Here is a 9,666-nt window from a genome sequence, read left to right on the forward strand (position 1 = left end):
AAAAAGTAGAGCCATTTGGCTTAGGGAAGGAGATAGGAACACGAAGTTCTTCCATGCGAAAACAAAACAGCGCCGAGCCCGGAATCGTATCACCAAACTGATGGACTCACTGGGAAACTGGGTGGAGACAGAAGAGGGCATAGAAGGATTAGCTAATAGCTATTTTGATACTCTTTTCACAGCTTCAGAACCGAGTAACCGAGATGAAGCTTTCCGGTACATTACCGCGACGGTTACTCAGGAGATGAATGCAACCTTGATGAGAGAGCCGAATGAGGCTGAGATAAAAGAAGCCGTATTCGCTATAAACCCAGAAAAGGCACCGGGACCTGATGGAATGACCAGTTTATTCTATCAACGGTTCTGGAAAATAGTGGGAAAGGAAATCGTGAAAACGGTTCAAGCCTTTTTCGCCTCTGGAGAGCTAGACGAGCGCATAAACCAGACCAATATCTGTTTAATACCAAAGACGGAGCGTCCAAAGAATATGTCGGAGTTCAGACCAATAAGCTTATGCAATGTAAGCTATAAAATCATCTCAAAAGTCCTCTCATCGCGTCTGAAGAAAGTGCTTCCGAAGCTAGTTTCAGAAACACAATCGGCCTTTGTGGCTCGTAGACTTATTACAGATAATATCTTAGTGGCGCAGGAAATGTTCCATGCTCTGCGTACGAATCCAAGCTGCCAAGGAAAATTTGTAGCGATTAAAACAGATATGAGTAAGGCGTACGATCGAGTAGAATGGAGTTTCCTAGAAACCTTAATGGAGAAAATGGGTTTTGATGATAGATGGATCCAGTTGATCATGCGATGTATATCATCAGTCTCTTACAAAGTCCTCATAAATGGAGAAGCGAAAGGAAACATCACACCGTCGCGTGGCTTGCGACAAGGCGACCCGTTATCTCCCTTCCTCTTCATACTATGCACAGAAGTTCTGATATCGCAAATACAACATTCAGAAAGGGAGAAGAAGATCACGGGTATAAAAATTGCAAGGGAGAGCCCACCGATCTCACATTTACTCTTCGCGGACGACAGCCTCTTCTTTTGTAAGGCTGAACAAAGCGAATGCAGTGAACTAATGAGACTCATCGACGTCTACGGAAAAGCCTCAGGACAACAACTGAATAAGTCAAAATCTTCAGTTATGTTCGGTTCTAAGGTTGTGGCGTCCTCAAAAATTGACCTGAAAAGGTCGCTTGATATCAACCAAGATGGAGGGATGGGCATGTACCTCGGCTTACCAGAGAAAATATGTGGATCTAAGAAGCAAGTCTTCAGCTTTGTACAAGAAAGACTAAACGACCGTACTAACTCGTGGTCATCGAAGCTGCTATCCAAGGGGGGAAAAGAAGTTCAAATCAAGTCTGTGGCCCAGGCTGTCCCCTCATATGTAATGTCCTGCTATCTTCTTCCATTAGGAATTACTAGAAACCTTACTAGTGCAGTCTCGCGGTTCTGGTGGACTACAAAAAGTGAAAACAGAGGTTTGCACTGGGTGGCTTGGGACAAGATCTGTATTCCTATGGATAGGGGAGGACTGGGATTCCGAGATTTCCATGACTTCAACCTTGCGCTATTAGCCAAACAACTATGGAGACTTCTCAAATATCCAAATTCTCTATTGGCACGGGTGATGAAAGGAAGGTACTATAGACATACAAATCCAATGAACGTAGATAAAGCCTCAAACCCATCGTATGGCTGGAGAAGTATCCTAGCAGGGAAACAAGTCCTACTACAAGGATTAAGGAAGAGAATCGGAAATGGGTATGAAACTAGGGTCTGGGAAGAACCATGGCTCCTTACGTCTCCTGCAAGACCCCCACTATGCTGCGACAATATCAGAGACGATCATCTACGAGTTCACCATCTCATCGATACAGAGACCAATACATGGAACTCAGATATGTTGCATACCTTTATAGCAGCCGCAGATATACCTCGGGTTGAATCGATACGGGTGAGTCGCACAGGAAGAAGAGATTGCTACAGCTGGGACTTTACTAAGTCCGGTACTTACACGGTAAAATCTGGTTACGCAGTAGCTCATGATCTTCGGACACGAACACTCCAGCCACTGGTGTCTGAACCCAGCACTACGGATCTTAAAAAAGCAACATGGAAGATCAAAGCGCCAAGGAAACTGAAGCACTTTATCTGGCAAGCTATCACTGGATATGTCGCTACGGCGCAGAACCTAAAAGATCGCCACTGTGCACCGGACAGTACCTGCGTTCGCTGTGGAGCGGATTCTGAAACTACTAATCACACTTTGTTTGAATGTCCACCCGCCCTACAGTGTTGGGCTCTGTCGCAAATTCCTACAGCTCCGGGGTTATTCCCGCGGCAATCTCTTTTTGAAAACATAGATTATCTACTAGGGAGAGCAAAGGGACAAGGCGTAAATGTGGAGACGACGAAAGTCTTCCCATGGATAATGTGGTATATATGGAAGGCGCGTAATGAAAAACTGTTCAATAACAAGGACATTACACCACCGGAAACGATCCAAACCGCCATGAGAGAAGCAGAGAGCTGGACGATCGCGCAACTTACGCCAGAAATGGAAGATATGGGGATGAACGAGGCACTCGAGGACGTATCAACAGAGACCCAAGCTCCGGAACCACCAATATGGAGATGTCAGGTAGACGCTTCATGGATAAGTACTCGGGAGGCTACTGGTCTAGGTTTCGTGATAATAAATGCAGGAACGACAACTCTGTTTGGGGCAAAGAGAGTAAGCACGGCGGAATCTCCTCTACATGCAGAGGCTGAAGGGCTCGTATGGGCAATGCAGGAATCGCTAAACAGAGGATACATGTCAGTGCACTTTGAATCAGATTGTCAACAATTAGTGAATCTATTACAACGAGATGAAAAGGAGTGGCCGGCATTGGCATCAGAACTGGATGAAATTAAAGCTCTGTGTACTAGCTTCGACACTTTCTCTATTGCGTATGTTTCACGGTCTCTCAACATCCGTGCGGATGGCCTAGCAAAAGGGGTCCGTTCACGCGATCTCAGGGTTACTTATGTTCAAAGCTGCGCTCCATGGTGGCTAGCCCCTGTTGCTAACCAAATGGATGCAGTCTAAGTTTGGTTTTTTATTTCGATGTCAAAAAAAAAAAAAAAGAATAAAAATATCTTGTAACTGGTCATATATTGTTTCATTGTTCTATAACTTCGAAGTATGACCGGTTCTGGCTGGGTCTGTTGTTCGGTTCGATGCGTTCTCCAGCCTCCGATTCGGTTCATCAACTGTGTCGGGGGTGGGGGGGAGGTGGTTCTTTCTAGTAGCAATAGATTAAGTGATTGAGGGGCAAAAGAAACATTCTCATATGTTGTTAAAGGATGGCTACTTCTTTAGTTGAGCTACTTCTCTGGATCTTTTATTAGATCGTTATGGCGGTTCCGTTTTTTTCATGGTTTCCTTTTCCACCGTTTTGTGCTCGCCCAGCACAATAAGAGCTTGGTTTGACAGCGGTTGTTTTGTTGGCTTTTCTTTTCAGATAGTAGATTTTCACTTGAAAGCTTTGGTTGTAGAGACTCTCGCGATCAACGAGTGCTTTTGCGAATGAACGGTTTTTATGCAGTGGTGTGGAGTCGCTATCCGTGATGCAAATATTCCGGCTAGATCGGTGCAATCACAACACACGATTGTATCTTTATTTGGGATCTTCGGTTTTCACCGGACCGATCTTTTTTGTTCCTTATGCATTTAATTGGGTTTTTAATTTGTTGTAGTTGTTCGCATTAGAAGTGGTAGCCAAAAAACGTTGTAGGTGCTTGTATGGTTTTGGAATGGCCTTTCTACTGTCAGTAGTGAAAATGAGCATTGGCTAGGCATCAGCTTCTTTGGACATATTCTGATATTCCTAGCCCAACACAAACAAATACTTAACTGCAAAACTCTCAACTTTTATCAAAGTATTTGAATCTAGCATGGATATTAAAAATACATTACTGGATGTTGATCTTTTTTTTAACGTCCACTGGATGTTGATCAAATCATAAAAATGTCTAGTTTCTTTTTGGTGAAGCATCAGTGTCTTGCTACTGTGAGAATGTATAGCGCATGATTTTGCGTATATTAATAGTTACCATCTGCGGGTTACCATATAAGTATATAACTATGCGTATTATTTTACTACAAAAAAAAGGAAGAGAGAAATTATAATAGTCGATTCACTTGTGACAAGACATATCGAAGGGGGGATGATGAGTGGGTCTCATTTTAAAGGGTACTTTGGTGAACTACAAAACTGAGAAAGAGATGTTGCAGGCCCGGAGTATATTTGTCTCTGCGAACCATATACTGCAGATATACAACTCAAATAGTTTCTCTTTCCTCTGTAACATTAAGAGTAAACTAGATTTTGACCCGCGCTTTCAAAGCGCGGGATTATTTTCGAAACATTCCAAATTTATTTGATATAAATTTGTATTTTAATTGTATCTACACTTAGATATTACGAATGAAACATTATATTCAATGTTTTGAAACCCGATCCGATCCGCAGTTAAATTGCCAAATTCGATAGTTCATAAGTAATCCATTTTAGTTTAAAAAAAATTGTTATTTAAAAATTCTATAAAACCCGTAACAACCGCTAAAACCCGAGATCTGGTTATCGGTTGAACTGATAGATGACCCAATATATAATCCGGTTTGATTTATTATTATATTTTGAGTATTGCAATATATATTCATGAACGTTCAGAAGAATAGTGAATATATTATGAAATTGATATTCCAATTTTAATACAATTTTAGTCCAACTAAAATTCCATCTTGTTAATGGATTAATATTTGAGTGGATGCATATTAAAAATAAAATAGATTTGAGCATCAATAATGTGTATACGTCTATTACAAATTAATGATTTACGTTTTCAAAAAAAAGTATAATTGTTTATTTAGTTATTAGATACTTTTTGATGTTTTGTCTATGGCTTATTTTAAATTTTAAATTTAATTTCATTATTCGCATTAGAAATATAAATATTTATAATTTTAATTTTGATATATATTTTAATATATTTAGTTCTTAATTTTTTTATAATTTATATATATAATTTTATTTTTAAACAATTAAAATATTGACTCTTACTCTGTGGCTTCGATTTATGTTAATGTAATGTTTATGATATATTTGTGTTAATATATTTGTTCAATTAGTATATATTTGATATATATATTTTATGTCTGTTTGAGTAATCCGTAAAAAATATATTCATAAAACTATCAATAGTAACATGTTTCATCATATAATTACTGTTAATATTTATTTTATAATATGTATTTATATATTTTTTAGTACTCTACTATAAGAATTATATTTTTATGTATTTGGTGAGGGTTTTGAACAATTTTTTTTTTTTGCATTTGGATTAATATTATAGTTGTATATATACGAATGAATATATATATATATATAATTATTTATTACATTAATAACTAAAACATAATTGATTAGTTATTTGAATTTTGAATTAATATAAATTAAATTCATTAGTTTAAAAAATAATAGATTAGTTAGTTAGTTCCTTAATTTTAGGTATAATGTATATTTAACAATTAAATTAGATATGAGTAGAATAATAGAAAATGTAATTAAATATAATTGTCCAACCTATACTATTTGTAAGTAGATAAAAATTGCTTATGTTTTAATAGTATTGATAAATAAATTTGTCTTACTTTACCTTTTTACTACTGTATTAATTATTATTTTCTATCGTCCTTTTTATAAACTTTCCCTGGAAAAAACATCCCTCAAGGTCCTCGCTGTAATTGATAAATGATAGATAAAGATACTAAATCCTCAAAAGAATTATATTTCGGTAAAATATCCTCAAAAGAAAATATTGATGCTTTTTTTTTGTTTTTATATGTGGCAATTTTGTATTTTGTTTCTTATAGCTAACAATGCCACAATGCATGTTTCCTTTCCTGTGTGCCTGACACTTTCTTACGGCCTTATCTCATTTGTGTGGGAAACAAATTTGATTCTTATTACCAAACGTAAATTATTTCGTATAATAAGGGAAACTGTAACTTAAATATAATATATATGTATAAGTTAAATGAAAGCAAGCAAATACTATATTTACAATAATATCATAGAATATATATAATACCCATAGTAATTATAGACGGCTAAAAATAGCATATTAGTTTAAATATTCATATATTTGATCCAAAAAAAGGTTTAAATATTCATATAAATTTATAGGTTTAATTTGACTGCAGATGATTTTCTGCATTGCATGTTGCATGTCTTGTTTGAAAAGGTTTATGTTAGTATGATATTGAATTATTAGAGGAAACAACGGAAAATGGCTAAGTGGGAAAATAACAAAGAACAAATTGCGACATGGGCAAACATTATCTAAGTATACATATAAAGGAAGACGAAGAATCTTTGAAGATTTAAATGTATCTGAAATTAAATAAGAAAAGAAAAAGAAAAATCAAATTTACTAGAGCAAATATAAAAACAAAAGTGAAAAATACCAAAAAAATGCTTCAGGTTTCAGTGCAAAACACAGATATCGCAGGAGAGGGTCCATCTACATAATTGAGGAAGACTAAATAGTAGTAATAATTAAATGATTTAAGCAAATAAAGACAAACCTCATCAGATTCCTTTTTATAATAGTTAATAAATACATTACAATTTTGCCAGCGAAAATTAGTTCCAAAAAAAAAAAAAAATTTGCCAGCGAATATACATAATTTATATTACTATTTGACGTGAAACACATTTCATGATGTTTTATATAAAAACGTACTTTAAACAAAATGTCAAGCTCGAACTTCTGTAAATATAACAAAATAAATTGAACCTTATGCTTCTGTTTTTCTTACCCATAGAAGCAAGCAACAAAGCAAAGCAAAATGATTTTGGAACAAGGTAGTGATTTAAAAAAAAAAAAACAAGGTAGTGATTAAACATTCTAATGACAGAACTACCCATATGGGTAACAGGGTAAGGATGTCGACTCATGCATCCCATCAAGGAAGTGAGGGGTATATTTGCATGACGTGGAAGTTAAGTATATGGTTGTTTCTTTGTGGGAAGTATGAGGCAACCATGTGATCAGAGATTTCCATGCTAAGCCACTTCTAAATCCAACAACTAATATTGGCAAACTTTAATATTAGCTTTGGTATAACCAAATCTAACAACTAAATATTCTTATAAACTTTTGTTTTTGATATCAATGACAAAGTAGCTATGGTATAAATTGTTTTTTTTTGTCATCGCTATGGCATAAATTGATATTAGGTATTTTATACGTATTGAATTTTAGGGTTATATGATAGTTCTGGTTTTGGGGGAAAAATTATGAGATAATTCTTGTGGAGTAGTAGAGAAGTGGCTACAATAACAGCAGGTCTTTAGGATTGAGAAAGATAAGCATTTGAAAGTTAGGGGAGTAGAAGCAAATATGCACATGCTCCTCTAAAAAATGCGCATATCATAAAAGATAAAAAGCTAAACTCTTTTCCTGTTGCACGTTCCATTGTTTTTCCTTTTTATTTTCATTCGATTTATAACTCCAGCACCAACTTAGTATCATAGACAATTCAATTATATTCATAGTTCCCTGTTTTCGGTAAATGCAATTATAATTCACAAAATCTCAAAGCCGCTAATTACATGCATATATCTATTACAAATACCTAGATACATACATATGTATTTATTGACAAAAAAGAACCGTGTTGAATAAATCTTCGATAGTGAATCCATCATTTGAACACATGGTTAGACATTATTACATGCATTGTTTCAAATTAACGAGTTATATAAATATATCAATGCAACATGTGTTTAGCCATTGGTATAAAGAAAGCCTAATATGTATGCTCTCTCTATATCTCTCTACCTTGTGACAAACATAGCTGCAGAACCTGTAAACCTCCCTACGTGTTGACACAAATGATGAAAGCAGAAATAGTCGCTTTCAATGCAATTGATTGCACTTTAAATGCAAAGAGAAAATAAACGCCATGATTTTCAGTGCCTTAACCCACTTCCTTAGTTTTCTCAGACATACATTCGTGTCGTTTCTCATTTATTTCTCCAAGTGCTCAGTAAAAAAGTCTTTATATCCTCCTAATTCTGCATCAAAGTTGGTCCCAAAAGATGTACAAAAACCTAACCCACCTCAGATTTTACATTTCTGTAGTGCTTCTTCACTCTCATACGCAAACGATCGTCTTCTTTTGATATTTTGTACATTTTTGTTTTTTGTATATATAGACTTGCCTCAATCAACCTCTTTAATTCTCTTTTCACGTATCGACATTCATTTAATATGCTTGTTCATACATCATAGACGTGTCCAATCTATAAATACTTGGTAGGAAATATGAATCATCACTATAATGTATCAATTAAGAAATTTGAAATGTATGTATTCCGTCCCACACCACTGTAATTCCATACCGTCTTTTTGTCTCCATTCATAACCTATAAGTCATCAAATGGTCTTGAAAAATGTCTAATTTTTGTGTGGGTTTCCGCTGATACACCTTTTAAGATAAAGTTTTGAATTTCTATATATAAATGCAGTGATTTACCAATTTAATTGATCTCTTCCAAATGTGAGAAAGTGAATATTAAATGTCACGATTTTCCTCCGAAATTTGACTCCACTCAATCATGTTTTTCCGCGTTGAAGAATTGGCTATAAATTGATTTTTTTCAATCCAACAAATGACAAAACAAATAATTTGATCTATCACCCATAGGCCATAGATGGACACGGCTAAGTGTTTCAAAAAAAAAAAGCAATACACTACTATCCTAATATATAAAAGGGACTAAATTCAAGGTTTTTGGGAATATCCACCTCAGCCAAAATATTCTCATCCAAAAAAAATTAGAAATAGATATCATTTAGAAGATAATTAACTAGCATATGACTTTTGATATTTATAAAAATTTCAAATTTGTAACAGCTAATTTATTAATAGACTCATATATCTATATTGAATTATGTTCTATTTTTAATCGTTAGACTTCAAGGATAAATAAATTATTAATTTATAATATATAGTTTATAACTTTATATTGTAGTTATAAATAAAGAGAAAATAACTAGGGAGGATGAAGAAACTCATGTAAAATTATGTAATTAAAATGGTAAAATGGTGAGTATGATGAAGTGAATCTAAGAAAATTTGTTGTACAAATTATGGTGCTTTTTTCGTCCACTAAAATGATTTAAAATAAAATATATATTCACATAAATAAGTCAATATTTGTTATTTTTTTTGGTAAGATGTTAAGATTATCATTTTCTGAAAGGTTACACTGTTGTTTTTAAACAACTTATTACAACAAGGAAACAAAAACAACTAACAACAACTCAAAATAAAAAAAACCTTAAGAACATATACAAAAAACATAATTATTAAATTATCCTACAGTCCAAAGAGGCAAAGATGACTGATGCCTATTAAATTAATATAAAATAGTACACAAAAAACATAATTATTTATATAAAATTAAATTGATACCAGTACAAACTTATTGGAAAGCTAACATCAAACAATTAAAAAACAAATTATAATCGAATCTAAACAACACTCAAAATTATTTCAGTAAAATAGTGAATGTATTTATATTGTACTATGACAAA

This window comes from Brassica rapa, chromosome A06 (assembly GCF_000309985.2).
Source record: "Brassica rapa cultivar Chiifu-401-42 chromosome A06, CAAS_Brap_v3.01, whole genome shotgun sequence".
In the NCBI taxonomy this organism is placed as follows: Eukaryota; Viridiplantae; Streptophyta; class Magnoliopsida; order Brassicales; family Brassicaceae; genus Brassica; species Brassica rapa.